We start from the raw sequence: 16,052 nt of genomic DNA, 5'->3' as shown, positions 1-16,052 counted from the left end.
GTGATATGATAAGAAGACCCTAAATCATCATAGATTGTACTATTTCTTTTTGGTAATAAGAATAAGATACAAAATAACAACAGCCACAATGGATAGCATAAGAATGCCAAACTAATAAGAGTTTACGTGTTGATGGTGACGTCCCCAGTATATGCGACTGACAAAAAGCTCTCCATTTGTCATTATATCTCAACACCTCTGCTCAGGTGGAAACCCAACAGCTTTTCATCAATAACAGTTTAATTTCACATATATGCCTATAAATAACTATGTTCATGGTGGTTTATTGCTTTTGTAACACAAGTGTTACACCTCACAAATTAAAACTCATCAAGGAAGTGACTGAACAATAACCATAACAGTATGTATTTATTGGTATCATGCAGATATATTGTTTCTATTGAAGTCTTTAACATTATGCTGTGTACCAGATCATCATCATGCCATTTACTTTCTTGAAAAATTATAGTGATATGTGAAATGTTGAAACTATGGTATTTGTGGGAATGTAAAATTTTTGTCGAAGGGTAAACTTTATTAACACCCCATTTCTGGCTGCTTTTCACCCACTGAATGTGGGTGATATAAAGGGAAACAAAATCAGATCTGTATGTCACCAGTCTTTGAATTTTCCAAAAGTATGCCACAAAAGACAATGGTAAGATCAATGAAAGTACAAACATGAAACTGTCTTTGAAGTAAATACACACATATATATCCACTACCATAATCATGTGTAACAGGACAAACTATGTACCTTCAACTTGTTGTGGTGTATCACTATATTTATATTTGTGTTAACAGACACAAAGGAAGAGTTCATTTACTTCATCTAGGCAGTTGTCTGGTTCATTGTTATCATGAAGATCACAGTGATTTTTATGTTTAATTTAAGACTTCATTTATAATTTTATTTTGTGTTTCTCCTGCATTGCACATTATTCTTTTTTAAATAATTAATTACTTCACATAACTCAGACTTTCATATCATTTATTTGTTCCTACTGAGGCATTTACTCATACATACGTACAGTCTCCAAATGTTTAGTGTTATAGAGAAACTGTCCTTTCATTTGTCACTTTCTACATTTCTGTTCTCCTTTTATCTTTTGCTGCGGGGGGGGGGGGGGGGGGGGTGCGAGTGTATACCTGTCCTTTTTCCCCCCTAAGGTAAGTCTTTCCGCTCCCGGGATTGGAATGACTCCTTACCCTCTCCCTTAAAACCCACATCCTTTCGTCTTTCCCTCTCCTTCCCTCTTTCCTGATGAAGCAACCGTTGGTTGCGAAAGCTTGAATTTTGTGTGTATGTTTGTGTTTGTTTGTGTGTCTATCAACCTGCCAGCGCTTTTGTTTCGTAAGTCACATCATCTTTGTTTTTAGATATATTTTTCCCACATGGAATGTTTCCCTCTATTATATCCATATCAATTTTTTATTTTAAATTTTCTATTTCAAAACTGCATAAAGTTTTTCCTGGGCGTAAATCATTCTCCAGTTTGACTCGACATACATATTTATTTGGTTATTTTGTCCCACTATGTCCCACAGCAAATTTTCTCAACAAACTATAGCTTTATGTTACTGATAATTGAAATTTTCCATGTGGTCACAGGATTCTATATACATGTATAAATGATCACAGCATATAAAATGAATTAGCTTAGCAACTAAGGTTCCATTTTCCCTAATACTCAGATTGATTGGGACTTAAATTTTTCAGTACTATATCCTTGGACTGAATACATTTTTCTATTTTCTTGCTGTGTGAGGTTAATTAAGAACTCAAACTTTCAGTTATTTCCTCTGTTGAAACTGTCACAAGCAACTCATTTCAGTGACTATGAAATTTACTTGACTGACACATGGTAACTATATGCTTTAAATACTGAGTACTGGCTGGGTAACATGGTGACTGTACTAACTGACTGGCGTAGTACTGTTTTGACTAGTGAACATGAACTAACTTAAGGTTTGTGTTTGACACCTACTTATAGATGCCCATATCACAGAAATTACAAATTTGTAAAATACTATACTATTCTGTTATAGATGTTAACATAAAAGACAGGAAAATTAAAAGGGATGAAGATACAATCAGCAGGGAAGTAAGTTTGTTTAATAGCTGTATGTAATTATAAAATGACAAAATAATAGGTAATAATTTATAAGAATTAAGTTTTAAAGTGCACAGAGATTTTCAAAGTTTGTTAAGAATTTTCTAGAAAATGAATTCTTCTCAGTTAAATAATTAATAAATTAAGAAGTTACTTATGCCCAGGTATATATTTTTGGAAACAGAAAAATTGAGGCTATAGAACTTGGCACTGAATTTTGGAAAGAATTACATTTTAAGATTTGAAAATTTTGAATATGAATAACTTTATATTTCAAGTTTTTGGAAAAAGAAAAATGTTCATTCAAAATTGCAGAATGGAAAAATTAAGTGGCATAGAATATGCAGTAAAGAAATCTGAAGGAAGATTTATACAAGGTTCGAGAGGCTTGGATAATAGGTTGCAAGAAATACTCTAAAGAGCTGTAAGCAACTCACGCCATAAAATCTTGAACTTTGGCAATACTGAATTTGATGTACACATGGTTTGATTCTTCTGAATGTTTCCATATGAACTAAATATGATCTGTGGAGGCATAATGTTGCTTGGGCATACTTACCTCCAAATCTCTGAACATGTTGCACTCACTGGTCAGAGTTATTGTGATACTGTACTTCTTCCTGATCTGCATCTTTTGAGGGGTGCTTTTGGCACTGACTTTATTTTCATGGATGACAATGCATGACTGAATATTTTTTATTTATTTATTTATTTATATACTTGTTCCATAGATCTCTACATGTGAGCAAGTCACTCAGATGTGGAACGTGTCAATATACATAATAAAATACATAGAATAAAGACATTGTTATAGTATTAATAACAGTGCACAAAAGTCATACTTATTAGCTTAAAAACTAGTCAACATAAATGTGAAGATAGCAGTTTCATATTTAGGGCATTATTGCATTTATTTTAACCTTGAACAGTAATCAAAACTTCCCACTTTGGGTTTAAAAGTGACCCAAAAATGGAAATGAGAAAAACAGGAATTTTTACATTAGGGCATTATTACATTAGTTTAACAGTAAAAAGTGTCAAAAAATTTAAAAACATCTTTCAAATCTGGGTTTTACTTATTTCTCTGAAAGAATTCCTCTAGTGAATAAAGTGAGGTCTCAAGTAAATAATTTTGCAAGCTACGTTTAAATACTGATGTACTACTCCTTATACTTTTGATGCTGTTGGGTAGGGAATTGAAAATTTTCGTTCCAGCGTACTTTACCCCTTTCTGAATAAGTGTCAAGTTCTTTAACTCACAGTGGAAATCCTCTTTTCTTCTGGTGTTATGTTCATGGTGTAGGCAATTCGTTTCATACAGAGTGGGGTTATTTATTATGAAGCACATCAGTGAATATATGTACTGAGATGTTGCTGTCAGTATTTCAAGTCGTTTAAAAAGATTTCGACATGAGGTTCGTGGGGGTACACCACAAATGATACTTATTGCTCTTTTTTGTGCTGTGAGGATTTTCTTTGCGGCAGGTGTATTGCCCCAGAAGATGATGCCATAACACATGACTGAATGAAAATAGCCAAAGTAAGCTGACCTTGAGATGGTAATGTCATTGAAGCATGACAAAATTCGTAAAGCAAATGTTGCAGGTACAGGTGATTCCCTTGACTTAAATCCCATCAAGCATGTGTGTGATGTGTTGTCTTGCAGCATGTCCACATACATCAACAATTCTCGAACAGTTGTCAACCACAGTGGTGGAAGAATGGTATGTCCTATTACAAGAACTCTTCACCAACCTTGTGGCCAATATGGGAGAACATTGAGGAACATGCACTGCTGGCCATGGTGATTAAACACCACATTAAGAACCATGTCCCACCTTTTGGAATGTCCAGAAGACCATCATAAATTGTTGTGACTTCAGTGTAATTATTATAAACAAGAGTTGTACAGTGTTTATTTTAGTCACGTTTAACCTTAGGGTCATACAGTTCATGTTTAATTGTGCTGATATTTCTCTAGGAATACTTATGGACTGTAGGAATGTATGACAGTAATATAACAGTTTAGTCTGTGTTTGAATGCTGACAATACTCTTATGCTCCTTGTTTAATGTAGGAGCGTATTGTAACAGAATCACCCTATTTCCATAAGGTCCTTATTACAGATTCTCATGGCCATAATTTTGCAATACACCTTACGGCTTTTTTAAATTAATCAGTCCTGCTGTGTGAGTGTTGAGAATTATGGATAGACAAGACCATAGTACATCTTTAGCAATGTGTTTCCATTTACTGTGCTAGACATCTCCCTCTTTACGAATGTTTTTGAGTTAATTTTTGGACATAAATTATCTATGTGATTTTCTTAAGATGAGTACTTGTGTATTACTACATTGAAGAACATGCAACTGCTTGTCTCATGAAGATTTGTGTTCCCAACTTTAAGGCTAATATTTTCAGTCTGAACATTTCTGATAGCATGGAAATGTATGTAAATGTTTTCGTTCCATTTATGAACAAATTTTTACCACTAAAATACTGGATTGCATTTTCTATATTCAGAACAAGTCTTTTCTTCAATTCATAAGAGGTAAGTCATCAGCACAGATAATGACATTTGTGCCATCTTGTCTACACATATCATTTATGTAAAGAATGAAAAACAGTGGACACAATACTGATCCTTGAGGCATATCATATTTAACTTATTGAAATTTAGGGCACATATTTATAATTTTCGTTTCCATTTTACAATCCACTTTCTCTCGCTGTCTGCTGCATTTTACAAGGGATTGTATAATATCAACCACTTTTCCTCTGATGCTGTATTGATGAAGTTTCTACAACAGTGTCTCATGACTAAGACTCAGATTTGAAAGTTTGAACCTTACGGAACCTAAAAAGGGCTAAATCATACTTGTTGTTGTTGTGGTCTTCAGTCCTGGGACTGGTTTGATGCAGCTCTCCATGCTACTCTATCCTGTGCAAGCTCCTTCATCTCCCAGTACCTACTGCAACCTACATCCTTCTGAATCTGCTTAGTGTATTCATCTCTTGGTCTCCCTCTACGATTTTTACCCTCCACGCTGCCCCCCAATGCTAAATTTGTGATCATACTTAAAAGGCCTAAAATGAGCTAAATTGGGCTTTCATAGAAAATTAGGGACTAAAGAAGACTTCTGCAGAAAAAAAACAGTTTTTAAATATGTTGCAGTTTCTGAATTAATACTAAGGATCTTTCCAGAGGTTGTGCTGGATGCGAATTTCATTACATTAGCTGCAATGTGAGTGTAGATGTATTAACCAATTTTGTCATATGAAAATATGTGCCAGACTGGGACTCGAACCCAGATTTCTTGCTTATTGTGAGCAGTCACATTAACCACTTCAGCTATCAATACACACTTCTCAGCCTGACCCAAACCTCCATATGTCACAGTCCACATCTTTACATCATAGTCTTGTGTACACCTCCTCTTAATCATGCAATGTTACTCAAATCCCGCTGAGTGAGAATGACACCACCACAGGGAATCAGGACTATTTTTATTGTCATAAGCCACAGCTTAACTTATAAAACTCACATATGATTTAACACTCAGCAGCTTGTATGAAATTTTATTCGCTGAATATGAATTGCATGACATTATCTGCAATCTGTATAGATGTATTACGTAGTTGTGACATATCAAAATTACCATATGTCACTAGTGAATAATAAATCTACACCCATTGCACCTGATGTCATGAAATTTGCATGTAGTGAATAATTTGGAATAACAGGTTTGTTGTTTGGTTTGGAGAGAAAGGGACCAAACTATAGGGTAATCAGTCCCTTTGGGATAATATTTCATACAGCTGCTGATTGTCAAATCGTATGTAATATTAAGGAGAGTCAATAATGGAAATTTGTGCAGTTTGAGGAACAACGTAATGAAGTTGTACACTGTGCTAAAATCAAGAATGTGTAAGGTACAATGTTGCTCGTCTTTATAACTTGATAATGTGTCAGGATAATGGTGCATCGGTGACATTTTGGTCTACTTATTTTTATAGTTTGGAAGGTATAAGAAATATTGCCCACATTGAAATCAACACTATGTGTGATGCCATATTGTTGCTTTGAGAATATACCCACATACCACTGCATTCTGCCAAACGCAGCCAACCTTTACTTAAATGCCAACCAACAATAGAGAGGTATATTAAAGGAATAAATCATTGACACTTGATGAGTCTATTTATTTTTGTAGTTACAAAGTAAATTTGTGTGGTGTGTTGACTCAATTGAGTAGTGTACTGTAAATGTAATAGTGTAATGTTTAAACAGAAATTGTCAAAAATTGTTCTTTTCCGACAGTGGATTGGAAAAGGCTCCAATTTCACAACTGACAAATGAGTAATTTTTTGCAAAGCCTGTCAGAAGCAAGTAAGTTAACACAGATTACCAGATTACTGCTACCATTCATTTTATGTACCAGTCTTCTTGTGAGTCTTCTACCCTTGGATTTTCCACTTGCACTTTAAAACTAGACTGCTGACATGGGTATGCAATTCAATTGAAGTTGACATTTTACATTATTGCATTCTTATTTTTTAGTTACTGTAATCTTTTTAATTTTTTGTTTTAATATAATAGAGGCCATGACAAAAGTCACATTTCCTTCAACACAAAGATTCCACAGCTCACATTACAAGCATTACTAGGAAGAACAGCAAACAACAGATTCAACCATTACTTTCCTCTATGACAAGTAGTGCAGTGGACAACTTTAATATACACTTGTGTGAGGCTTTAGTGTTGGCTAATGTGCCATGGAAAGTGCTGAAGAACCTTAATTTTAAGGGCTTCCATGAGTGTATTAGTAGCCGCAGTATACCAGATGAATCGACAACGTACAAATATTATTTGAAACAGGTGCATGAAAAAGCTGTTGCTGATATTAAAACAGATGTTGGTGACTACCATATTTCACTTTGAATTGACAAGACCAGTGACAGATGTGGCAATTTTGCATTAAATGTCATGGTGGGTAAATTAGATTCCACAGCACCAGGCACACCCCACCTATTCCTGTGTAGAGAATTGGAGAAAAGGAATCACAGCACAGTAACCTGGACTGTCAGTTATGCCCTATGCACCGTTTGACCTGGAGAAGATGTTTTGTTGTTGGTGACAGATTGTGCTGCCTGTATGTTAAAATGGGAGCAACACTGGGTGAAGTCTGTACCAGTCTGACCCATTGCACTTGCCTTGCTGGTGACCTACATCATCTAGCAGAAGAAGACACAAATAGTTTTCCTGAGGATAACAGTATCATTTCCTCTGTTAAGAAAATATTTATCAAAGCTCCTATCTACATCCAGTCCTTTAAGGAAATAGCTCCAAAGATTTCCCCTCCCCCCAGAACCCATATCTACATGTTGGTGCACCTGGCTCTTGGAATCTTTGTTATGCTGAACACTGCCAAAAAGTCAATCAGGTAGTAGACACATTTGACACTAGTGGATCAGCTTTTATTGAAAAATCCAAGCTGGCCCTAAAGAATAACAAGAATGTTGCTTCCTTGGCATTCTTAAGAGCTCACTTCCAATTTCTACCTGTTGCTTTTCAACGCCTTGAGTCCACATCTCTGCCAATGAAAGATATTGTAGACGTGATCTCAAAGATGCAGGTGTATCTAGTGAAAGCTGTCTCTTGTTCTGGGCATTCAACAGGTTGGTATGTTTATGTTTTCTTTGTTGCAGGTGTTGTGATCATGTATCTCATGCCTGTTGCTGAAGGAATCTAGATTTTCCTTAACATGAAGGAAGCACAAAAATAAATGATGAATGCAAACAGCCATTATTCCCAATTTTGTAAATAATGGCCTGTAGTGCTCCTGTCCCCTATTCATTGTTGTTATCCTTATTGCTATTTCTTTGAGTAGTGTTACTTTCTTGCACCCTATAGTAAGAAACAGTAAATAATACACTATTAGCAGCTACTGATTAGTTAACACAAGTTTCAGTTTTTTCAGAAGGTGTATGACATAACAGGTTGTCACAAACATGTGCTGTGTGTTTTTGCCAAGTGAGTTTGCTGTCCACCATTAACCTCAGAAGTTACACAGCCCCTGCACAGTTTAGGTAGCTTTTGTCACTAAGGCTACATACCAATTTTTCATTTTTGCTTTGTTGATTTTCATTTTCTGTATGACAAGCAATTTCTTTGTCACATAAGACAAAGGATCTTCTTCTCTTGAGCCTTTCTGGCATTGATGCCTTATAAGTACAGAGTTGTGTCATTTGCAAGTTGCAAGAACTGTCCATGAAAACTTAAATCACTTACAAAAACTGGGAAAGGGAGGCAACCCATTACCGATCCTTATCGCATGCCATATTCCAGTTTCTGTTCACATGATAGTGTTCCTTCAGCTGATAAATCTGCTTTCTATTTTCCAGATAAGATTTGAAGATTGCCAATACAGTTCTTCCAGGTTCATACCGACTGGGTGTATTTAAAAAGACCTTATGATGAGTGAAGTAAAATGCCTTGCTGGTGTCACACAGTGCCAGTGTTAAAGATATTTGTGACAAAGTGGTTAGTTACAGACCCCTAATTGACTAAATTATCTACATCTATTTGACTACACTGCAATTCACAATTAAGTTCCTGGCAGTGATTTTATTGAACCAACTTCATGCTATTTCTCTACTGCTCCACTCTCGAATAGTGTGCAGGAAATATAAATCCACAAATCTTTCAATGCGAGCTCTGAGTTCTCTTATTTTACGACAATGGTCATTTCTCTCTTTGTAGGTTGGCACCAACAAAATATTTTCATTTTCTGAGCAATAAGTTGGTAATAGAAATTTTAAAAAGATCCTGCTGCAACAGAAAATGCCATTATTTTAGTGATTGCCAGCCCAACTTGGATATCATACCCATGACACACTCTCTCCTATTTCATGATAATACAAAATGAGAGGCCCTTCTTTGAATTTTTCAATGTCCTTCACCAATCCTGTCTGATGTGGATCGCACACTGTACAGAAATTCTCCAGAAGAGGATGGACAAGCATAGTGTAAAAAGTTACTTCAGTGGACCTGTTACATCTACTAAATGTTCTGCCAATAAAACAGTCTTTTTTAGCTTTCCCCACAGCATTGTCTGTGTGATTGTTCCAATGTATGTTATTCATAATTGTAATCCCTACAGATTTAGTTGAATTCACGGTCTTAAGATTTGTATGATTCATCATATAATGGAAATTTAACAGATTACTTTTAGTACTCGCATGGATGGCTTCTCACTTTTCATTACTTAGAGCCAAGTGCCATTTTTTATACCATGCAGATATCTTGTCTGAATCATTGTGCAATTGTCTTTGATTATCTGTGGACATTATGAGACAGTAAATGACAGCATCATCTGCAAAATGTAAGAGGGCTGCTCATTCTGTCTTCTGAACTGTTTATATAGATTAGGAACAACAGAGGGCCTATGACACTTCCTTGAGGAATGCCAGATATCAGTTCTGTTTTACTTGATGACTTTCCATCAATTACTGTGAACTGTGACCTTTCTGGCAGGAAATCATGAGGCCAGTCACCATCTAAGAGGATACTCTTGTAAGCACGCAATTTGAGTAGAAGCTGCTTTTGAGGAATGGTGTCAAATGCCTTCAAGAAATCTAGAAATATGAAATCAATTTGAGATCCCCTATCAATAGCACCCATTACTTCATATGAATGAAGAGATAGTTGTGTTTCACAAGAATGATATTTTCAGAATCTATGCTGACTATTTGTCAATAGATTCTACAACTACATCTACATCTATACTCTGCAAATCATGGTAAGGTGCATGGCAGAGGGTACATCTCATTGTACCAGTTATTAAGGTTTATTGCTGTTCCATTCATATTTGGAGTGCTGGAAGAATGATTGTTTCAGTGCCTCTGTGCGTGCAGTATCTATTCTAATCTTACCCTCACAATCCCTATGAGAGTGATACACAGGGGGTTGTGGCATATCCATAGAGTAATCACTTAAAGCCAGTTCTTGAAATTTCATTGATAGACTTTTTTGGGGTAGTTTGTATATTTTCAAGAGTATTCCAGTTTAGTTCCTTCAGTATCTATGTGACATTCTCCCATGGATTCAACAAACCTGTGACCATTCATGCTGCCCTTCTCTGTATACCTTCAATATCTCTTGTTAATCCTGTCTGGTATGGGTCCCACCACTTGAGCAATATTCTAGAACTGGCTGCACAAGTAATTTGTAAGCAATCTTGTTTGTAGACCAGTTGCATTTCCCCAGTATTCTACCAATAAACCAAAGTCTACCACCTCCTTTACTCAAGACTGTACGTATGTGATCATTCCATTTTATATCGCTACACCCAGGTATTTGTATGAATTGGCTGATTCCAGCAGTGACTCACTGATATTATAGTCATAGGATACTATGTTTCTTTGTTTTGTGAAGTGCACAATTTTATATTTCTTAACATTTAGAGCAAGTTGCCAATCTCTGCACCATTTTGAAATCTTATCAAGATTTGACTGAATATTTATGCAGCTTTTTTCAGATAGTACTTCATCATAGATAATTGCATCATCTGCAAAAAGTCCAATTTTACTATTAATATTGTCTGCTAGGTCATTAACATACAACATGAACAGCAAGCATCCCAGCACATTTCCCAGGGGAACACCCAAAATTACTTATACGCCTGACTATGACTCTTCATCCAAGATAACATACTGTGTCCTCCCTACCAAAAAGACCTCAATCCAGTCACAAATCTTACTTGATACCCCATATGATTGTACTTTTGACAATAAACATAGGTGTGGTAATGAGTGAAATGCTTATCAGAAATCAAGAAATACTGCATATACCTTATTGCCATGATCCAAAGCTTTAAGCATGTTATGTGAGAAAAGTGCAAGTTGGGTTTCACATGATTAATGTTTTTGAAATACATGCTGGATGACATTGAGAAGGTCATTCTGTTCAGGATACCTCATTATGTTTGACCTGAGTATATGTTCTAAGATTGTACAACAAAACTGTGTCAATGATTGGGTGGCAGTTTTGTGAATCACTTCTATTACCCTTCTTGTAGATGGGTGTGACCTGTGCCTTTTTCTCAGAACTGGGTTAAGTTTTTTGTTCAAGGGATCTAAGAAAGATTGTAGTTAGAAGAGGGGCTAACTCAACTGCAAATTCAGTATAGAATCTGACAGGGATTCCATTGGGACATTGAGCTTTGTTCAGTTTTAATGACTGCAGCTGTTTCTCAACACCACTGATACAAATACTTAATTCATTCATCTTTGGAGTGGTATGAGGATTCATTGGGGCAATTCTCCTGGGTTTTCCTTTGTAAAGGAACATATGAAAATGGAGTTAAGCATTTCATTTTTTGCTTTGCTACCCTCAATTTTATTTCCTGTCTCATTCGCTAAGGACTGTACAGTAACTTAGGTGCCACTAACAGCCTTTACATACCACCAGAATTTCTTTGGGCTCTGTGAAAGATCACTTTACAGTATTCTTCTACAGTAGTCATTGAAGGCATCATGCATTGCCCTGCTTGTGTTTCATTCAGAATATCTCTATCTATAGCTATACCATTGTGTTACACTTATTATGCAGTAATCTCCGTTTCTTTAGAAGTTTCTTTATAGTGACTCTATACTGTGGAAGTTCTCTCCCATTATGAACTGTTCTACTGGATACACATTTATCCAGTGCATGATCAACTATACTTTTAAACCTGAGCCAGAGTTCCTCTACATGTGATTTTTTATCTAGTTTACTGAATATATATAGATCTTTCTCCTCGTTTTAGTTGTCCTTTGAACTTCAGTAATCATTGTTGCCACAACTGTGTCATGGTTCCTGATACCAATTTTTATGTGGACTCCTCAGAGATGTCAGGTCTATTTGTTGTCATTGGATCCAATGTATTTCCATCATGAGTGGTGTCTCTAACTATCTGTTCTAGGTAATTTTCAGAGAAGGCATTTAGTAAAGTTTCACAGGATGTCTTATCATAACCACCACTAACAAAATTGTAATTTTCCCAACTGATTTGTCGGATGATTGAAGTCTCCACCAGTGATTACAGTATAATTGGGGAATTTACTTACAAGTGAACAGGTGTTTTCTCTAAAATTTTTGATTACGTCAGAAGATGAGTCTGATGAGCAATAGAAGGATCCAATTGCCCAAACAATTTCACATTCAGCTTCAATTTCTATCTCCATGGATTTGCACTTCTTGTTTACTGTGACAAATACAGCATCTCCATTTCCCATTAGCCTATCCTTTCAGTATACACTTAAATTTTCCCCAAAAATCTCACTGCCATCTATCTCAGGTTTTGTTTTCTTCTAGGTAATCCATACTGTTAAAACACAGTGTACCGTATGTTTCAAAATCCTTCTACAAATCGACTATACTGATGTAGGTCTGTAATTCAGTGGATTACCGTTGGGTTTTTTCTTGAATACTGGTGTAACCTGTGCACCTTCCATTCTTTAGGCATGGATGTTTTGTCGAGTGAGCAGTTTATGATTGTTATGTATGGAGCTATTGCATCAGCATACTCTGAAAGGAACCTAATTGGTATAAGGACTTGCCCTTTTCAAGTGATTTAAGCTGCTCCACTACACCAAGGATATCTACTTCTTACTTACTCATGTTGGCAGCTTCTTGATTCGAATTTGTTGTGTTGGCAGAAGAGCCAACACTGTGTTACTAGAGGAGACTGAAATGCATGCATTTTAGCTCACGCAGGCTGGCGTGAGGAGGGAAGAACTATACTGACGTGAGCGTTCCAAAGGATTGGAAAAGAGCACAAGTCATCCCCGTTTTCAAGAAGGGACGTTGAACAGATGTGCAGAACTATAGACCTATATCTCTAACGTCAATCAGTTGTAGAATTTTGGAACACGTTTTATGTTTGAGTATAATGACTTTTCTGGAGACTAGAAATCTACTCTGTAGGAATCAGCTTGGGTTTTGAAAAAGACGATTGTGTGAAACCCAGCTCGCGCTATTCATTCACGAGACTCAGAGGGCCATAAACACGGGTTCCCAGGTAGATGCCATATTTCTTGACTTCCACAAGGCATTTGATACAGTTCCCCACAGTCGTTTAATGAACAAAGTAAGAGCATATGGACTATTAGACCAATTGTGTGATTGGATTGAAGACTTCCTCGATAACAGAATGCAGCATGTCAGAGTGATTTCAGGTGTGCCGCAGGGGAGTGTCGTAGGACCGTTGCTATTCACAATATACATAAATGACCTTGTGGATGACATCGGAAGTTCACTGAGGCTTTTTGCGGATGACGCTGTGGTATATCGAGAGGTTGTAACAATGGAAAATTGTACTGAAATGCAGGAGGATCTGCAGCGAATGGACGCATGGTGCAGGGAATGGCAATTGAATCTCAATGTAGACAAGTGTAATGTGCTGTGAATACATAGAAAGATCCCTTATCATTTAGCTACAATATAGCAGGTTAGCAACTGGAAGCAGTTAATTCCATAAATTATCTGGGAGTACGCATTAGGAATGATTTAAAATGGAGTGATCATATAACATTGACCATCGGTGAAGCAGATGCCAGACTGAGATTCATTGGAAGAATCCTAAGGAAATGCAATCCGAAAACAAAGGAAGTAGTTTACAGTACGCTTGTTCGCCCACTGCTTGAATACTGCTCAGCAGTGTGGGATCTGTACCAGATAGGGTTGATAGAAGAGATAGAGAAGATACAACGGAGAGCAGCGCGCTTCATCACAGGATCGTTTAGTAATCGAGAAAGCATTACGGAGATGATAGATAAACTCCAGTGGAAGACTCTGTAGGAGAGACGCTCAGTAGCTGGGTACGGACTTTTGTTGAAGTTTCGGGAACATACCTTCACTGAGGAGTTATGCAGTATATTGCTCCCTCCTATGTATATCTCGTGAAGAGACCAGGAGGATAAAATCAGAGAGATTAGAGCCCACACAGAGGCATACCGACAATCCTTCTTTCCACGAACAATACGAGACTGGAATAGAAGGGAGAACCGATAGAGGTACTCAAGGTACCCTCCGCCACACACTGTCAGGTGGCTTGCGGAGTATGGATGTAGATGTAGATGTGGATATAGATATCCTTGGGAACTACGTTCACCACTGTATGCACTGTGTTTGTCCTCACCATGATGGCATCTACCAGCAGTGCAGAGAAATGTGTCACACAGCTTGTAGTGCATGTGCATGTTTCATAGAGCACCAGGATGAGTTTGCCATACTCCCCTGGCCTCCAAATTCCACAGACTTAAACCCTGTTGAGAATCTGTGAAGCCACCTTGATCAGGCTGCTTGTGCCATGGATTCTCAACCGAGATTCCTAGTGCAGCTGGCCATGGCACTGAAGTCATTATGGCTCCACATCTTTGTCAGTACTTTATACAACCTCACTGACTCTCTTCCTGCATGTCTCACAGCAGTCCACACTGCAAAAGCTGTTTATTCAGGCTTTTGACAAGAGGTCACATTAATGTGACTGGACAATGTAATCTGTAAACCAGTACATAAGAAAGGAGATGAAGTGCCTCATGATAACTATCATCACTTACACCTAAAATATCGAAAACAATAGAATACTGCATGTGTAAAAAGATGAGTCAATATTTTGAATGTAATGAATAATGATATACTAAGCTCCTCACAGCATGATTTAAGATCCAGAATTTCCACAGATAAAGCAGTTGAAAGCATGGTAACACAAATACATAGCTGGTAAAAAAAAGGAATAGAAAGGCGAGAGAGATTAGCTGTGCAACAATGTGGACCTCTTGAAAGCATTTGATATTACCTCCCACCATATTCTTACAGAAAACTCTACCACTATGAAGTGAGAGGAATGCTCTGTCCAGTCTTACTTGGACAACATAAAACAGTTAGTTAAGGTAAATAATTAAAAGTAATAATGTGTTCAAGTCATGTAGAGTGTACCTCAGAGATCTGTTTGTGATCTTTCCTTTTTGTTACTTATATAAATGATTTTCCACCATTGTGCTATGTGTTGCAGTGTTATATGCAGACACAACACTCATTACATGTGAAGCTTGAAAATGTGCAACACAGAATGGTGGTAGCAAAGCAGTGTTGTTCTACTTGGTACTGCAGAAAAATTACATTAAAACTGCAGACAGTTTATTCATTTGAATGCTCCCAGTCATAATAACAAAACACTCAAGTTATTAGGATTTCACATTGACCAAAACCTCAGCTGGCATACCCACACAGGGAAATTATGTGTCATAGTAGTACATGTGTTGTCTCTTCTGTACAAGCTGAGGAACAGTGTCAGTAAATAACTTCGATTATGTGCATATTTTTCATTCTTCTACTCCCACCTGATTTATGGATTTATGGGATACTACTGTGGGGTAATTCTGCAGGGTCAAAATTAGTGTTTAAATGGCAAAAGAAAGCTGTAAAAGGGATTGCAAGTATTCACTCACACAAATCAATGCAACTAAATGCAATGACACTACTTAGCCTGTATGTCTATGATTGCCTTATCTGTGTTAAAAAAACCTAAGTATGCTTTACCTAAGGAGGACCATAATTATCCGTAACTATAGCACAAGAAATGGACATACAGCTTATGTGCTATATGCTAACCTGGCAAAGACTGAGAAACAGCTACATATACCATGGTCTTGTCTACTTCAACAGATTATTTGAAAGTGCATACAAAGTGCCAGTAAATAAATTTTAAACAAGCCTTGTGAAATGGAAGAAGGGTGAAGGAATTTAGCCTGTTCAAGAATTCCTCAAATGTGTGACAAATGATCCACATTTCATATGAGAATGGGAAGTCAATAAATAACAGAGTATTTCTAACCATTTATGTCTGGCTGTGTAACTATTTTATTTCTGTCTCATGTGCTTATTGTCATTTA

General features: G+C 36.8%; 1 protein-coding gene across 2 annotated transcripts in view; it reads left to right on the top strand.

Annotated features, from left to right (window-relative positions):
* LOC126247998 (N-fatty-acyl-amino acid synthase/hydrolase PM20D1-like) overlaps positions 1-16,052 on the top strand; it is a 253,015-nt gene that overhangs the window by 192,802 nt on the left and 44,161 nt on the right. The window lies entirely within an intron of this gene.

This window comes from Schistocerca nitens, chromosome 3, assembly GCF_023898315.1.
Source record: "Schistocerca nitens isolate TAMUIC-IGC-003100 chromosome 3, iqSchNite1.1, whole genome shotgun sequence".
NCBI classification, from domain to species: domain Eukaryota; kingdom Metazoa; phylum Arthropoda; class Insecta; order Orthoptera; family Acrididae; genus Schistocerca; species Schistocerca nitens.
Note: the sequence above shows the minus strand (reverse complement) of the source record. Positions and strands in the feature narration are given on the sequence as shown.